The sequence below is a fragment of the Bufo bufo genome, chromosome 10 (assembly GCF_905171765.1).
Source record: "Bufo bufo chromosome 10, aBufBuf1.1, whole genome shotgun sequence".
In the NCBI taxonomy this organism is placed as follows: Eukaryota; Metazoa; Chordata; class Amphibia; order Anura; family Bufonidae; genus Bufo; species Bufo bufo.
Window position 1 is genome coordinate 114,723,086 of NC_053398.1, and position 17,049 is coordinate 114,740,134.

The window sequence follows — 17,049 nt, forward strand, 5'->3', positions numbered from 1 at the left end:
TCACTGTGTGCATATTCCTTGTGTTTGGTTGTTTATTATACCTGTACTTTGACATAATTGTGGAACTTTATCTAATCCTTTCATTTCCCCAGTCACTAGTGACCGTAGTTTCTAAGGAGTTAAATGGCTGGGATTGGCATTATCTCATTTGCAGCAGGATGTCAGCTCTATGTTACAGGTAACACCTGTTGGTTATGGTGGAGGATCAGCTCATAAGAAATAGCATATATCATAGGCGTGCGCAGCCTATTGCATTAGGGTGTGCACCCTAAAGCACAAACACACACGCCGCGCGCGCGTGTATATGTATGTATATATATATATATTATATCCACAGATCCTCCATAACAGTGTGTACATTTTTATTGTACTAACCTAATACTTTAAAGACAAGCTTTCAAGAGTTTTCCTTTCTTCCTCGGTACGCTTGAGTATTAAGGGTGGGTTCACATCTGCGTTATGCCATTCCATTATAGGTTCCGTTCCAAACGGAATATAACGGAATGGCCAGATGGAATGCAAAACGGAAACCTTTAAGGCAATCTGTTTTGCTCTGTCTTAATGGAAGTTTATGAGAAAGCATAACGGATCCGTCTGGGTCCCCTTATGCAAGACGGAAAACAAAGTCCTGTCGACAGGACTTTGTTTTCCGTCTTGCATAACGGGAACCAGATGGATCCGTTTTGATTCCCATAGACTTCTATTAGGACAGAGAGCAAACAGAATGCCTCTTGCAGAGTCCGCACTGTACAAGAGAGAGAAAGCTGTGGCTGTGAAGGGAAAAGTTCCAGAGCACACAATGACAGCCCCAGATGCTTCCACAGCGCCAGCCCAGCCTGCAGGACATCAGAGAGGCCTGGGGTCCACATTACAGCACCACTACATTTACATTTATTTATCAAAAAGCATCATACATAGCTAAAAAACTGTCCCTTTAAGCAAAAGCCAGAATATAATAAAATACAAAAAAAATAAAACAATTTACTTACAAAAGAAGCTATTCAGTCGTCTGCTGTGCCGTCCTCTGCTTGCATCCACGGATTCTTTGCCCTCCTTTCTGTCTCTCCTCTGTTATGGGGGATCTGTGGATGACACACTGTTATGAGGGATCTGTGGATGACACTGTTATGGGGGATCTGTGGATGACACTGTTATGGGGGCATCTGTGGATGACGCACTGTTATGGGCATCTGTGGATGACGCACTGTTATGGGCATCAGTGGATGACACTATTATGGGGGATCTGTGGATGACACTATTATGGGGTATCTGTGGATGACACTGTTATGGGGGATCTGTGGATGACACTGTTATGGGGGATCTGTGGATGACACTGTTATGGGGGATCTGTGGATGACACTGTTATGGGGTCATCTGTGGATGACACTGTTATGGGTATCTGTGGATGACACTATTATGGGCATCAGTGGATGACACTATTATGGGGGATCTGTGGATGACACTGTTATGGGGGATCTGTGGATGAGGCCCTGTTATGGGCATCTGTGGATGACACTGTTATGGGGGCATCTGTGGATGACGGACTGTTAAGGGGATTTCGGTGGATGGCACTGTCATGGGGGCATCTGTGGATGACGCACTTTAATTAACAGTGCGAAATCCACAGATCACCCCCATAACAGTGTCATACACAGATCCCCCATAACAGTGTCATATTCCACACAGATGCCCCCATAACAGTGTCATATTCCACTCAGATGCCCCCATAACAATGTCATCCACAGACCACAGATATCCCCTTAACAGTATATTAAGAGGATATCTGTGGATGGCACTGTTATGGGGGTATCTGTGTGGAATCTGACACAGATGCGGGGGGATCTGTGGTCTGTGGATGACACTGTTATGTGGGGCCAGGGGGGATCTGTGGATGACACATATATAGCAGCATCTTGTGCTATATATGTGTCATCATCCACAGATCTCCCCCTCCCCCATAACAGTGTCCCTGACATTGACCCCCAACAGGGGGCGGAGGCCGCCAGGGTCTTATGTAAAGTGTTGTAAACTTAGTGTTGTAAATTTGTACTACTTACTGGGAGACTCCAGCTAGTATTCCACAATCACTGGGCAGGCTATCGAACATTCAAACAAGGCCGGCGGCAGCGTAACGTGACGTCATTCACTCCGTCACGCCGCACGCGCCTGCTCCTCCCACTTTATTAATGAAGCAGGCGGAGCAGGCGCGTGATGTCGGAGTGAGTGACGTTACGCGGCCGGCCGCTGGGACACGCAGCATGGGAGCACGGTAGCAGTCTGAAGATTGTGGCTGTGCGGGAGAGCCGGGGCTCAAGCAGCAGTGCAGGAGGCTGAGCACGGAGGTGTGATTAGGGTGTGCCCAGGCACACCCGGCACACCCCGTGCGCACGCCTATGGCATGTATGATGATCTGCATTAACTCTTTATGATTTACTATTTATGTTTAAATACACTCATTTAAAAAAAAAAAAATTGCATCCAGAGAGAATTGTCAAATTGCTGGGAAAACTCAGCATTCAGTTATGCCTTAGGCAGATTCGTAAAGGATTATAGGTGTGGTCTGATTAGACACTGGGACTTTCCACAAGAGGTGTGAAAGTGCTTTCTTGCTGCCCTATAAAAAGTTTCTCAGGGGCTACTTTTGTGAAGTGGACCTCTTGGTGAGAGATCGGTGACTGATAGACATGCCTCGCATTAGAAATATTATTATTATTACAGTTTTCCTCAAACTTCTCCTTTCGCTCTAATATTGTAATACTATTTATCATCATGACATTCGCACATAGGACGTTCCATTCCATTCCAACCACTCGTTCTTGGTGCATTATTTTTTTGTCAGTAGGTGTATATGTAACACCACAGAGTTGTGTTACTACACGCCTCTTCCCCGCTACTATCTTCTAAGAGCCTGTATATTGTCATCTGATATAATTTATATTATGTCTTCACAAATGTGCATCTAAAACCATGTTAAACACAATTGATCCTGAAATTTTCCAGGTTCACCAGCAGGTGGCAGCAACGCATTGGCCAGGTATAAGTCCCAGATTAGTATATCTAGGCTGAAATGAATTATTCCAGCTTAGCTCCCCCTCTGTGGAGAGAGTGAGCTGTTCCCACATCCTGCAGCATGTGTGGAAAAGGAAGTTAGAGTCAGTGTAGCCTCCCCCCTGCTAGGGGAAGGCTGTGTGATAGCGTTCAGGAGAACCCCTGCATAGGGAAGATAGCAAGGATCTTGTCTCGGCTGAGATTTGATCATATACCCAGTCTGAGCACCTACAGCCTCAGCTGGATGAAGAGAAGCAGAAAAATACAGACAAACTACAGAATTCCAGTAAGCAAGCATCCCCTGAGAAACCATCTGAGAGATAAGTCCAGAGACCTAGGAGAAGCTATTGCTCCTCAGCTAGTCTGTCCTCATACAGCAGAAGTTACAGAAAAGTGCAGAAGATTAATTCCTTTCACAATTACAGAGCTACCAAGCAGACAACTTATCCTGCAAGCTCCAAATTTAAAGCAGAAGTATCTATTCCAGCCAATCCTTGCCAAAACCTGCTGTAACCAGAGACCAAAGCCGTATACTGCTTGGATACAAGTTATGTCAAGTAAAGAAACATTTGAACTTCATCTAAAGGTCTGGACATCATTTCTGCTGCAAAATTCTTCTATTACTCCTACTATCACTACACTCAAATTTATTGCAAGTGAGCCAGGAGCCAGGGGTCCAGCTGTACCCAGGTAGGAGACACCGTTGGCACAATTATCACTACCCTATTGAGACATTATATGCCAGTACACCACTCTGGCATTCCTAATCTGTGCACGCTGCAATTGGCGTCACAAACAAATATAGACTATTGTCCACCTGACCCGGCCACTGCATTAAAGTGGAGTCAGCGTACCCGTATCCTAGCCTATTGCATATAAGTTTTATAAACCATACTGCTCCATAAGTTTTTTCTTGAATTTTAACCTCAAATTGCATATCATTTTACGTTTTAATGCAAATGTAAAAAATATATATATATATATACAGACATTTTATGTGCCAATGTATAAATTAAAAACTTTGAGTATAAAGATATGAATGAAAAACTGGATCTTTCATACTGAAGACCATGAACAACCATTCCAAGAAAAGATTGGATCAAGAAGAAAAAAATCTACCCTAAGATTTGATAATAATTTTCACCTTTTTATCTACTTGTATTGTAGACATCACTGTAAAAATCACTATAAAGAATACAACTCCAGCAAAAACATCTCTGCTAAGGTGAGCACAGTCTCTTTATGTTAGACAGCCACTAGTAATCTGAGGTTTCCCTGCAACAATAAAACATAAAAGTTGATTTAATTATAGCGTATTTTAATAGGAAACCTCATAAAGGTGCTAGAGTCCCTGCCCAAAGCAAGCAAAAATAAATAATAAAAGCCCTCATTTCTTATACTGCTAATTACCATAATCCCTTGTTAAAATGTTAAAGTTATACACGCACAAGTCATTCCTTACAGTGGAGGCATGCACAGTACACACTTGTTTTATAGTTTAAAATTGGTTGCATTTAAAATACACGTGTATTGCAGAAAAATGTACAATGCAAAAACCTCACCTTGTTCGAACAAATTTACAATAATCACTCAAACTTAGAGGCTCGAAATAATGACTGACAATAGCAAATTGTTCTTTTAATCTTTTACATTAATCTCCTTCTGAAAGTTTCTGGACTAAATAATGAGGTCAAGTGTAAAGACTTAATCTCGGAAGTTCATTTTAATACAATTGCTTTACAGTACATGGTGTAGATAATTACTTGCGTTTAACATTTATTCATTAGTTATATTTACTTCAAGTTAATTGCTGAGCTTGTGTTTCTATTTCATTAAGGAGGAGGTGTTGGTGTGACGTCTGTCAAGAACTGTCAAGATACAGGTAACCTGTCCAGCAAAGTGTCCACTCACTGCCTGACTTGGAGTTGCTGAGTAACGTTAGGTCAACGGTATATGCCCTGCTGCTGCCCTGCTACTTATCATGACATCTGGTGACCTCTGCAAACTGTTGTGTCCTCTGCTCCAGTCTGTGTTCCCTTAGGGTGGGCGTGCGCTCTCCAGTGGCCTCTTAAAAGGCCAGTGCATGCATCTGCAAATCCAATAGCTGAGGTCCCCTTGGTATGTAAGGCATCCTCCTCAAGGGTTTTCTAGTATCTAGTAACAAGCAAAGGTGTGTTCTCTTGTCTGACTACTCATGTACCGTAACTTGCCAGTCTGCTGATTTTCTCCTTGCCGGCTTTCCTGACCTTGGATTTGCTATCTGGAATATGCACATACTTAACCTGTCCTGACTTTGTACTATGTTCATGCTATACCTTGCTTGACCCATTGGTGCTATTCCCCACCTGTGTTCCTGTGTGTTCTCCAGTGTTAATCTGTTCCACCCGTGTGTTCCAGTAACTCTAGCTTTCAGTGTCAACTTCTGTTTTCCTAGTTTGTCGATATTGTCCAGGCTCCTACCCAGTATCCTGCCTGTTTCCTCTGCTTACTACTTTGTCTGCAATCCTCTACCTGTGTCTTCGTGTTTCTGTACAGCCAGGAGACTCCTAGTTACCAAAAACCTGTCTAGGTGCCTGCTCACACATACCTGTGGTTTTGGTGAATTTTCTGTATCCTGAGCGGCTGGTGCTTTCACCAGAGTTCCTGACCCCAGTGGGTTAGCTGCCAATCAAACTGTCACTATCCCAGCAGGTAGGAGCCTGGTTGCTCTCCCACAGTGAAGTGCAGATCCCTGTACAGGGGTTGAAGGGTGAATACTGGAAAAGTGCCAAAATAACACCCTTAGGGTTAGCCCTAAGTCAAACTGGTTGGTTGTCAAAGTGGGTCCACATTTGCAAATTCGTAATAAGTAGAGTGGAGTAGCCGCCTTGAGAAGGTCCCTGCTGTATTGTTGGTATGAAATTCTGTCTTGTGTTCACTGGATAGCTGCTATCAGGTGGAGTGGACAGGTCTATTAGCTAGTCGGGGTCAAAAACAGGATGGTCAAATCTGGGACATTGATGGCATAATGCTAGGATATGACATCGGTATCAGAAAGAAGCGGGTCCCACCACTGATTCCCGCTCCTATCTAGAGAAGGGGGTCTCTGAAGTGAAAGAGAGCACACTGTGCATTCTTTCTATTTATTGATATGGGAGTTCTGAAAATTGCCAAGCAAGCTTGGATATTTTGGAAGTCCCATTGAAGTTAATGGAGGATGGCTGTGTATGTGTGGCAGCTCTCTGTCACTTCAGGGGTTTCATTCTAGAAATTGGATTAATTCCCATATGTGAAACCCTCACCTATCTTTTAGTGATGGCACACTATAGCTATATGCCATCAATGTCCCAGATGAGAATAGCCTTTTAAGACAGAATTAGCGAATATGCCCCATTGCTTTAAGGGTTTCATCAAATTAATGACTATTATTTTTCCATCAAGATCTTTTGTTCAGCTGTTTTTGTCTCTTTGGGGCAGAGCGATCATCTTTGGGCAAAAGATTTAGGGGGTTATTTATTAAGACTGACGTGGATCTTAATAACCCTTATTATCTGGTGGGGAAGAGCTTGGATGCATTCAGCTCCAGTCTAAGGCATCATGCACACGACCGTTGTGTGCATCCGTGGCCGTTGTGCCATTTTCCGTTTTTTTTTTTGCGGACCCATTGACTTTCAATGGGTCCGTGGAAAAATCGGAAAATGCACCGTTTTGCAGCCGCATCCATGATCCGTGTTTCCTGTCCGTCAAAAAAATATTCCCTGTCCTATTTTTTTGACTGACAACGGTTCACGGACCTATTCAAGTCAATGGGTCCGTGAAAGAACACGGAAGCACACAAGATTGGCATCCGCGTCCGTGGCCGTACTGGTAAGTGACAGATCATTAAGCAATGCGCCGCACAGACCTGTCACTTACCAGTAGGAGGAGATCCCGGCCGGTCACAGACAGCGCAGCAGGTAAGTATGATGCGTCTAATATTGCTAAGTAGCCATGGCAACCAGGACTGCAGTAGCGTCCTGGTTGCCATGGTTACCAATCGGAGCCCCAGCGATTAAACTGGGACTTCGATCGGAACTCTCCGCTGCCACCAATGATGGGGGGGGGGGGAGGGGAGGCCGCACACTGTGCCACCAATGAAAATAATACAATAGAGGGAGGGAGGGGGGGCCGGGGGGACCGCACACTGTGCCACCAATGAAAATACAATACAGGGAGGGAGGGGGGGCCGCACACTGTGCCACCAATGAAAATAATACAATAGAGGGAGGGGGGGCCGGGGGGGCACAATGGCCACCAATGAAAATAATACAATAGAGGGAAAGAGGGGGGGCCGGGGGGGCCACACACTGGCCACCAATGAAATCAATACAATAGAGGGAGGGAGGGGGGCCGAGGGGGGTCTTCCCCCTGCTTCCTGGCAGCCCCTGATCTCTTACAGGGGACTATGATACACACAATTAACCCCCCTCAGGTGCGGCACCTGAGGCATTAATTGTGCGGATCACAGCCCCCTGTAAGAGATCGGGTGCTGCCAGGCAGCAGGGGGCAGTCATGTACACAGTTCTTAGTATATTCTAACTTGAAGCGTCCCCATCACCATGGGAACACCTCTGTGTTAGAATATACTGTCGGATCTGAGTTTCGCGATCTAACTCATATCCGACAGTATATTCTAACATAGAGGCGTTCCCATGGTCATGGGGACGCTTCAAGTTAAAATATACCATCGGATTGGAGAAAACTTAGAATTGGTCCCCACTCTTTTATGACTAGGAGCAAAAAGTTTAATATTTGTGAAACAAATGATTATTTAAAGGTGTCTTCTGGTTTCTAGCAAGATCCTTTAAAAAATAATTTATGAAGGTAGCAGTAATTTTGTAATGTACTTTTTTTTTATCTTTATTTCTCCTATCCCCTGTTCTCAGTTGTGGTCACATGACCATGTCCATGCAGCTTTATCTTACTTCCTGTGATGTTATGTCCTTGGGCGAGGCAATTATAGGGGAGTGTCTATGTAACTAGCTGGATGGGAGGAGCTACAAACTAACTGGACGTTGTTAGGGATGGTTCTGGAGCTGCGGCAGAGAAAGAAGAAGTGCATCATGGGTTTGGTTGGATACAGGAACAGAAACTGCTACGTACAGGATGGATACAAACCAGAGGGATTGGTTTACATGGTATAAACAGAACGTCTAAATTGAAAAAAGCATGTGGAACATTTACATGGGTAAGCAACTACACGAGCATATATGTTGAAAACATAGTAATCCTGGAAAACCCCTTTAACTGTATGATGCATCTCCTTTCTTATTCAATTTACTTGATCTCTCTGAAATTGTACTACATTTGTACTACATACTACATCCACTACCCCTCCCCCCTTCTATCCCCCAGAACTACCCTTGGCTCCATGGCGGGGTCCCTTAGCAGCTGTTATGCCTAATACATTGGTAATACATAAATTAGTTGGTACCCATTGAACACTCCTTTTATGACACCATATTTTGTTATCATTATGACCTCCCATATAATGTGTCATTTAAAATTTCCAATACTTAATCATGCAAGGCCACACTACAGAAATATTCTCTAAGAAAATATACACCCAGACATCAGGAGTCACCATAGTATATATAAATTGTTACTTATATATAATGGGAAATGTTGTGTCTACATATATACATGGCAATTGGCCATTAAGAAATTAGTTAAGGAAATGGCTCATTTTCTTCTTCGGAGCCCTTTTCATGTAAATATTATCAAATGAATGGTAGTTGAAGGAGGCCAAACACAGAGGAATCATCTTGAAAAGATTAAAGAAGAAAAATGATCACTTAAGAAAACTTTTAACCCGTTCCATACAGTTCTGGATAGCTAACATAGCAAATGCATAAGAACATTGCAAGCATTAAACAGCGGTGGTATTGTAGATACCAGTGCGGGTGGTGTTACTGGGCTCTTCGGACAGCTGTGACTATGTTAGATATAATTCGCAATCTGAAATAATTGCAGATAAAAATGAAGACATTTATTAGCATTTTTCACTTTCCACATCCTTTGTTTTTCATAACTTTGATGGATCTCAAGATCAACATCATCTACAGAGTCCAAACATTTTTACATAAGACTAGAGATGAGTCCATAAATTCTACAGAATCAAAATTCAACACAATCAGAATCTTTGGTTATTTGGTTTGGGAGAATTTTTTCAGAGATGAGAGAGAAAAGCACTTTTGATTAGGGTGGAATGTATTCGGACCCAGACGAATCAGACTTAAATTGAATTTTAAGAAATGTGGTCGTCTCTATATAAGACCTATAAGACCTTGGGCCTTAGCAAGTTATATCTAGGCATAGGCATACAAGCAGGTGGTCTAGATAGACAAGAATGAGTTGCCATGCTCCTGGTGGAATTAATAATGGATTTGTTCTGGCACTGCCCCTAAAATACCTAGATAGATTTCTCTAAACAAAGGAACTGTTTTTGGATATGTTGGTTGTAGCGCCAGAACAAGATCCATTTTTTTCCCCATTGTTCTGTGTATACTGGCTCCAAACTGGTCCATCAGGCAGGATCTAACATGGCAGGGACAGACTGGGAACTTAAAGTGGCCCTGGAAAAAAACTAAAAGTGGCCCCATGTTGTAGGGGTGTCCAAATTGACAGAAGGTGGGGCAACACAAATAGGCAGGGCCAGCAATATCCTAGCGCAATATACCGTCCCATCAGAAACATATATCACAGAGCAGCACAATATATTGCCTCAAAAGCTGTCCCTCTGTGGTGGCCATCATTTGATGACACTTTCTGTCCTCCTCTAGTTGTCTCTGATTAAGATATGAAGCAGGGGGCTTAGGAGGTGAGATGTGGGCCACAGCAGTTGAATTTAGAGTGCATGTATGGTCGCTGGTGGGGTACATGAGTTTCTGATTCTCATCTGGCCAGTGGATAAGAGGATGACCATGGGCCCACCTGGAAATTTCCCTGTAAGGTCTATGGCCAATCCACCCCTGTAACATGGGCTTATTGCACAACCTTGCCAGGTGAGTACATTGGAACAAAGTGCATTTTTATCCATTCATCTAGGTCAAAAAGGAGAATTTCTCTAGTCTTCTCTTTTTATATACTGCCATGATTAGGTTGCTCAGGTCATTACATCAAATTGGTATTGGGTCAAGCCACTGTGCTTTCACATTCTTTATTTGATAATGGATTTTTCAGAGGAGGTTCTTTGTGCAGTTTCATGCACCTGGAACCTTCTTTTCTCGACGAGCCTACAGTATGTAAATGGACCAAGTCTATAGTATTTACAGTACCTACCCCTTTAAAGGTTTTTTCTTAAAAATAAAAAGAACCAGGAACGGATGAAAATAAAAAATTAGCATTATTCACCTCACTGATATCTTGCTACTGCCATTCTGCCGTTGCTCCAATTCAAGGTCAACACATTTATTGCGAGCTATGAATAAGGCATTCAGCTGAAATATGTAGAAAAACTATGGAATGTTTCCTGTTGGATTTTAGATTTTGGATACAGTACACCATGGATTTTATTTGTCCTACTTTGTGCCTAAATGATAGGACCCAAGCACCAGGTGATTCTGTTGCCAATGTCATATGAGGGGTGAACTGGTTGTTTTTTGTATATGCGGGCACATAAATGGTTTGGAATGGCCACTCAGCCAATTAATGGTCATAGGAGTGACCTGCTTCAGCCAGTGATTGCCTGAGTAGGTATTGCAAGACAGGACCAGGAAGTCCATCAGTACGGAAGGGATCAGGGAGTTGAATAATGCTTATTTTTTTATTTTGAAACCTTTCTGCCCCCCTCCCCTTTTTTAAATATGTCTGCAGAAAACCTCTTTAATTCCATCACACAGACCAATTTTGATGGCTAGTCAACATAAGACGCCCTTTAAGTCGACCTCTAAATGTTTCTTACGACAAAACTAACAAAACAGTTAGCCCTTTATAGAACAGATAATGGACCTTTACTTTTACTTCTGCCAAATAGCTATTTACTTCTTCTTTCCCATTTCATTTCGACTTTTGCATTCCTACAAGACCATCTGACTGTATGAATGCACTTTGAAGTTGCTATTGAACTATGGCATGAAACCACACATATGTTTTGACATACCTGTAATTAGAAGTATTATATATATTCAGGTCTGTAGTCCTGTGTTATTAATGAAATGAAAGAATCAAAGATGTATTTCATCCGAAACTATTTAATCACAGTAAAATTTTCTAGCAATCAGCTTTGTTAAAGGGAAAACATAAATTCATTTTGATGTGTTTTTTTTGTTCATATGGAACATAGTTGGCCTCCAACCCAGAATACATTAAATGCACTTTTATTCTTTAGATTTTTGGGGTGCTTTGGCAAAGATTTTTTTTGTAAAGTTTATATTTATGTTCTTGCAAACATCATTTTTTTTTTTCAATTTAGGAGTTATATAGGATTCTGGCTTTTTTGGTCCCCTGATGCTGTGCCCGTTCATCAACATGGGGTCATGTGTGCCACTGCAGTGAAAGACTACCTGCAATGGTAACGACACAGTAAGAATGTCTTCTTAATGTCACTCCACAATAATGATCCTGCTTAGTAGCCACCCAGAGAGTAATGATGCCTCTTAGTGCCCCTCAGACAGTAGTGACACTCCTTAGTGCCTTAGACAGTAATGATGCCCTTTAGTACTCCTCAGACAGCAGTGATCCCCTCTTAGTGCCCCCGCACACTATAATGCCCCTTTTGTTCCCCCACACAGTATGATGCCCCTTAGTGCCTCCCCAATCAGTATGATGCCCCCTTAGTGCCCCCCATGCAGTATAATTTTCCTAAATTCCTCCTCACAAAAGGATGTCCCCTCCTCATATAAAGGTTATCCTTGGTACCTCCCAAAAGTATCATGCTTCCCCACACAGTATGATGGCATTAGTGCTTCAATGTCATAAAATGTCGGTAAGTGTTACCCTCACAGTAGGATGTCCCCTAAGTGCCCCCTCAAAGCAGGATGATGTTGTGGTGCCCCCCACACAGTAAGATACCCCCGCAAGTGCCTCAACTCAGAATGAGCCCCTTAAGTGTTCCCTCAGAGAGTGATGCTCTTTAAGCACCCTCTATACTGTTTGATGTCCCCACACAGAATAATGCCCTTTATGCTCCACCCACAGAGCTATACCCTTTAAGTGCCCTCACCCCCACACAGTAGGATGTCCCTTTGAGTTGCTGCCACACAGAATGATGCCCCATACAGCATGAGGCTCCCTTAAGTGGCCCCTCACACAGCGGGATCCACGTGTTGCTACTGGTTTGAATACTAACCTACCCCAAGTATCCCTAGCGAATACATTGGGGCGGGTCTGCTCCGGCCTGTTCTGTAGCTTAGCAGAACATACATCATGACTGCCTGCCTTGGACCACTGCAGGGGTATGGTGAAGCAGTGGACTGATGACTTTCTGTCTCACCATTGTATTCAACGGTATCTGCATCCTGAGGACACAGATACAGCGGTTCAGACAGCTGACATCCTTTTAGTCTGGATTTGGACCACACAGTCCATCAATTGAGTAAGCCTTTCCTAAGAGGTGAAACAGCTAGAACCGAAAAAGATTAAAAGTGAAGTGCTAAGTAACTATGAAATATCTTTTCTCGGGCTTCTTCTACTTATATGGTTACTTTCCTCTTTTTTCCCCCATGCTACATTTCTAAATGCACATTGGCCTGTAGTCTGCCTCCACAAATAAAAGTATGATGAAAGATAATGAGTCTACAGATTAATGGTATAAAATGTGCTGATAATATGTTTTCCAATTGAGTTTGATCTCACATACAAAGATAACTGATCTTTCATGGTTAACGGGGAGGGGGGGTTGGAGAAGCCAGGGAAATTCTTTCTCTGTCACGTTAGTGTCAACAATTTTAACCTCCCTTCCTGTAAGTGTGTCATTAACAGCTGCTCTCTGCCCCTAGGTGCCAAAGAAAAGAAATTTAGAAACCAGACTGGTCAGTTCCATTAAGTGAGCACCTTCATGTTAAACGGTATCTCAAAGGCTTTGGAAGAGGAAATAAAACATTTCCTCCTATACATATAATCTGTGGATGTGGGGGCAGCAGGGGGCATTCACTGACAGATCCACAGAAGACTTGTGTTTGATGTACAGAGAACTGGCTGAATAGGGGGGAGTGTGGGATTGTTGTTTAATTTATTTCTATATTAGGAAAGGAAAAAAAAAACTTGTAAAAATATTACTACTAGTATTTCACCGCATTCAGCGTAGTGGGAGTTGCAGGCGTCTTGTAGCCCATCTTCTCTCTACAAATCATAATAATGGTTCTCTAATTTTAAGCCTTACAAATGGTTACAAATGACCAATTCCACAATTTTCATGGCCATGTGTAAATTGCATCTAATCCTTGAAGGGGACCTGTCCCCTCTCCTGACATGCCTTTCCCATGTAATAACAATTATGGTGCATCTATTCTTATGACTCTATATCAGTGGTGGCGAACCTATGGCACGCTGTGCCAGAGGGGGCACTCAGCGCCCTCTCTGTGGGCATGCAGCTCTGTGTTGCCACCTGGGCACCATTAATAATGAGCGTTTCCACTGTGGAGCACTCATTAGTACAGCCTTTGTTCCCCTCTTCTGCTTGTGTTAAAAAATAAAAATAAATAAAACTCACCTCATCCAATTTGATCGCGCTGCGAGGAACTCTCACTGCTCACTTGATGCGCAGGACAGGACCTGAGCTCCGGCGTGAATTCGCAGCATTGACTGGAAGCAACAGGACCAAATGGTCTTCACGCTGGAGCGCAAGTCTTGTCCTGCGTATCCAGTGAGAAGTGGATTATTTATTTTTTTGCACAAGAAGAGTGGGGAATGGGGTATGAATAGTACTATGGCATTTCATAGGGGCATTATTAATACTGAGAGCCACTAATGAAAGAAAAATAATACTAGGGGGACACTAATAGAGGCATTAATTTTACTGGGGTCCATTAATGGGGGGCTTTATTAATATTGGGGACACTAATGGGGCATTATTAATACTTGGGGCCATTTATGGGGGCATTATTAATATTGGGGCCACTAATGGGGGCCTTATTAATACTGAGGGACACTAATGGGGGCCTTATTAATACTAAGAGACAATATTGGGGGCATTATTAATACTGAGAGACACTAATGGGGGCCTTATTAATACTATGGGCCACTAATTGGGACATTTTTAATACCGTGGGCCACTAATGTGGGCCTTATTAATACTGGGGGCCACTACTGGGGGATTATTAATTGTGTTGGCCACTAATGGGACATTTTTAATACTAGGGGCGGCAACGGGGGTATTCATTTTACTGGGGCATGTGTTAAGCCACTTTGAGATAAATAAGTGAATTCTACACTGCGGCGGGGCAGGGGAGGGAGAGGCGTCTCTCTTCCCCGTTCCTCTGATAGGCTGCAGGCACAGCGCGGGACATAGGCCGGAAGAGGCCTGCATCGCATCGCTGTCAGCCTGATGGAGGTAAGTATAAGTGTTTATATTTTTTTTATGGTACTACTACTGGCACATGATTGGGGGGCATCTATGGGGGCACTTGTTACTGGGACATGATTGGGGGCAACTGTTACTGGCACATGATTGGGGGCATCTATGGTGGCACTTGTCACTGGCACATGATTGGGGGGCGTCTATGGGGGCAACTGTTACTGGCGCATGATTGGGGCATCTATGGGGGCAACTGTTACTGGCACATGATTGGGGGCATCTATGGGGGAAACTGTTACTGACACATGATTGGGGGCATCTATGGGGGCCCCTGTTACCGGCACATGATTGGGGGCATCTATGGGGGCACCTGTTACTGGAACATGATTGGGGGGCATTTATGTGGGTACTTGTTATTGGCACTTGATTGGGGGGCATCTATGGGGGTACTTGTTACTGGCACATGATTGGGGGCCATCTATGAGGGCACTTGTGTTTGGCACATGATTGGGGGGTATCTATGGGGGCATTTGTTATTAGCACATGATTGGGGGGCATCTATGGGGGCACTTGTTACTGACACATGATCGGTGGGCATCTATGGGGGCACTTGTTACTGGCACATGATTGGGGGGGTATCTATGGGGGCATTTGTTATTGGCACATAATTGGGGGGCATCTATGGGGACATTTGTTACTGGCACATGATTGGGGGGCATCTATGGGGGCATTTGTTATTTGCACATGATTGGGGGGCATCTATGGGGGCACTTGTTACTGACACATGATCGGTGGGTATCTATGGGGGCACTTGTTACTGGCACATGATTGGGGCATCTATGGGGGCACTTGCTATTGGCACATATTGGGGGGGCATCTATGGGGGTACTTGCTATTGGAACATGATTGGGGGCATCTATGGGGGCACTTGTTACTGGCACATGATTATGGGGCATATATGGGGGCACTTGTTACTGGCACATGTGTGGGGGGCATCTATGGGGGTACTTGATATTGGCACATGATTGGGGGCATCTATGGGGGTACTTGTTATTGGCACATGATTGGGGGGCATCTATGGGGGCACTTGTTACTGGCACATGATTGAGGGTCATCTATGGGGGCATTTGTTACTGGCACATGATTGGGGGGCATCTATGGGGGCACCTGTTACTGGCACATGATTGGGGGACATATATGCGGGTACTTGTTATTGGCACTTGATTGGGGGGCATCTATGGGGTACTTGTTACTGGCATATGATTGGGGGGCATCTATGAGGGCACTTGTTACTGGCACATGATTGGGGACATCTATGGGGGCATTTGTTACTGGCACATGATTGGGGGGGCATCTATGGGGGCACTTGTTACTGGCACATGATTGGGGAGCATATATGGGAGCACCTGTTACTGGCACATGATTGGGGGACATATATGCGGGTACTTGTTATTGGCACTTCATTGGGGGGCATCTATGGGGGTACTTGTTACTGGCACATGATTTGGGGGCATCTATAAGGGCATTTGTTACTGGCACATGATTGGGGGGGTATCTATGGGGGCATTTGTTATTGGCACATAATTGGGGGGCATCTATGGGGGCATTTGTTACTGGCACATGATTGGGGGGCATCTATGGGGGCACTTGTTATTGGCACTTGATTGGGGGGCATCTATGGGGGTACTTGTTACTGGCACATTATTGGGGGCGCATCTATGTGGTCACATCTTACTGGCACATTATTGGGGGGCACTGTGGGGGCATCTATGGGGGCACTTCTTACTGGCACATTATTGGTGGCACTTTTTACTGGCACATTATTGGGTGGCACTATGGGGGGATCTATGGGTGCACTTCTTACTGGCACATTATTGGGGGCACTATGGGGGTTTCTACTAAGGTTACAAAAAAGGGATATTTTATATGGGGGAAGGGGGGAGAGGAACACTATGGGGGCTTCTACTCAGGCCACAAAGAAGGGATATTTTATATGGGGGGCTCTGTATAGGGGTATTTTATACTGGGGCACATTATGGTGGGTACTATGGGTGAGGGAAGAGAGGGGTACTATGGGAAAATTATGGGGGACACTGAGGGCATCTACTGGGGCACTATATATAGGGGCATTTTATACTGGTACATTATGGGGGGCACTAGGAAAAAGGAGGGAGAGGAGCACTATGGGGCATTTACTGTGGGAACTATATAGGGGTATTTCATACTGGCACATTATAGGGGCACTATGGGGACATTAGCTCAACTGGGGCATTAAAAGGGGGTATTTTTTGCACTGGCACATTATAAGGAGAATTATTACTACTGGGGTCATTATGATGGGCTTTATTACTACTAGGGTTCTATGGGGAACATGATTACTAGTATGGGCACTACAGGAGCATTATTAGTTCTGGGGCACAGTGGGGACATGTTGGGGGCACTGTAGGAGCACTATTACTACCATGTGTGCTCTAGCAGAGAATTATTCCTATTGGTGGGACTTTTGAGAGCACTATTACTGTGTGGGC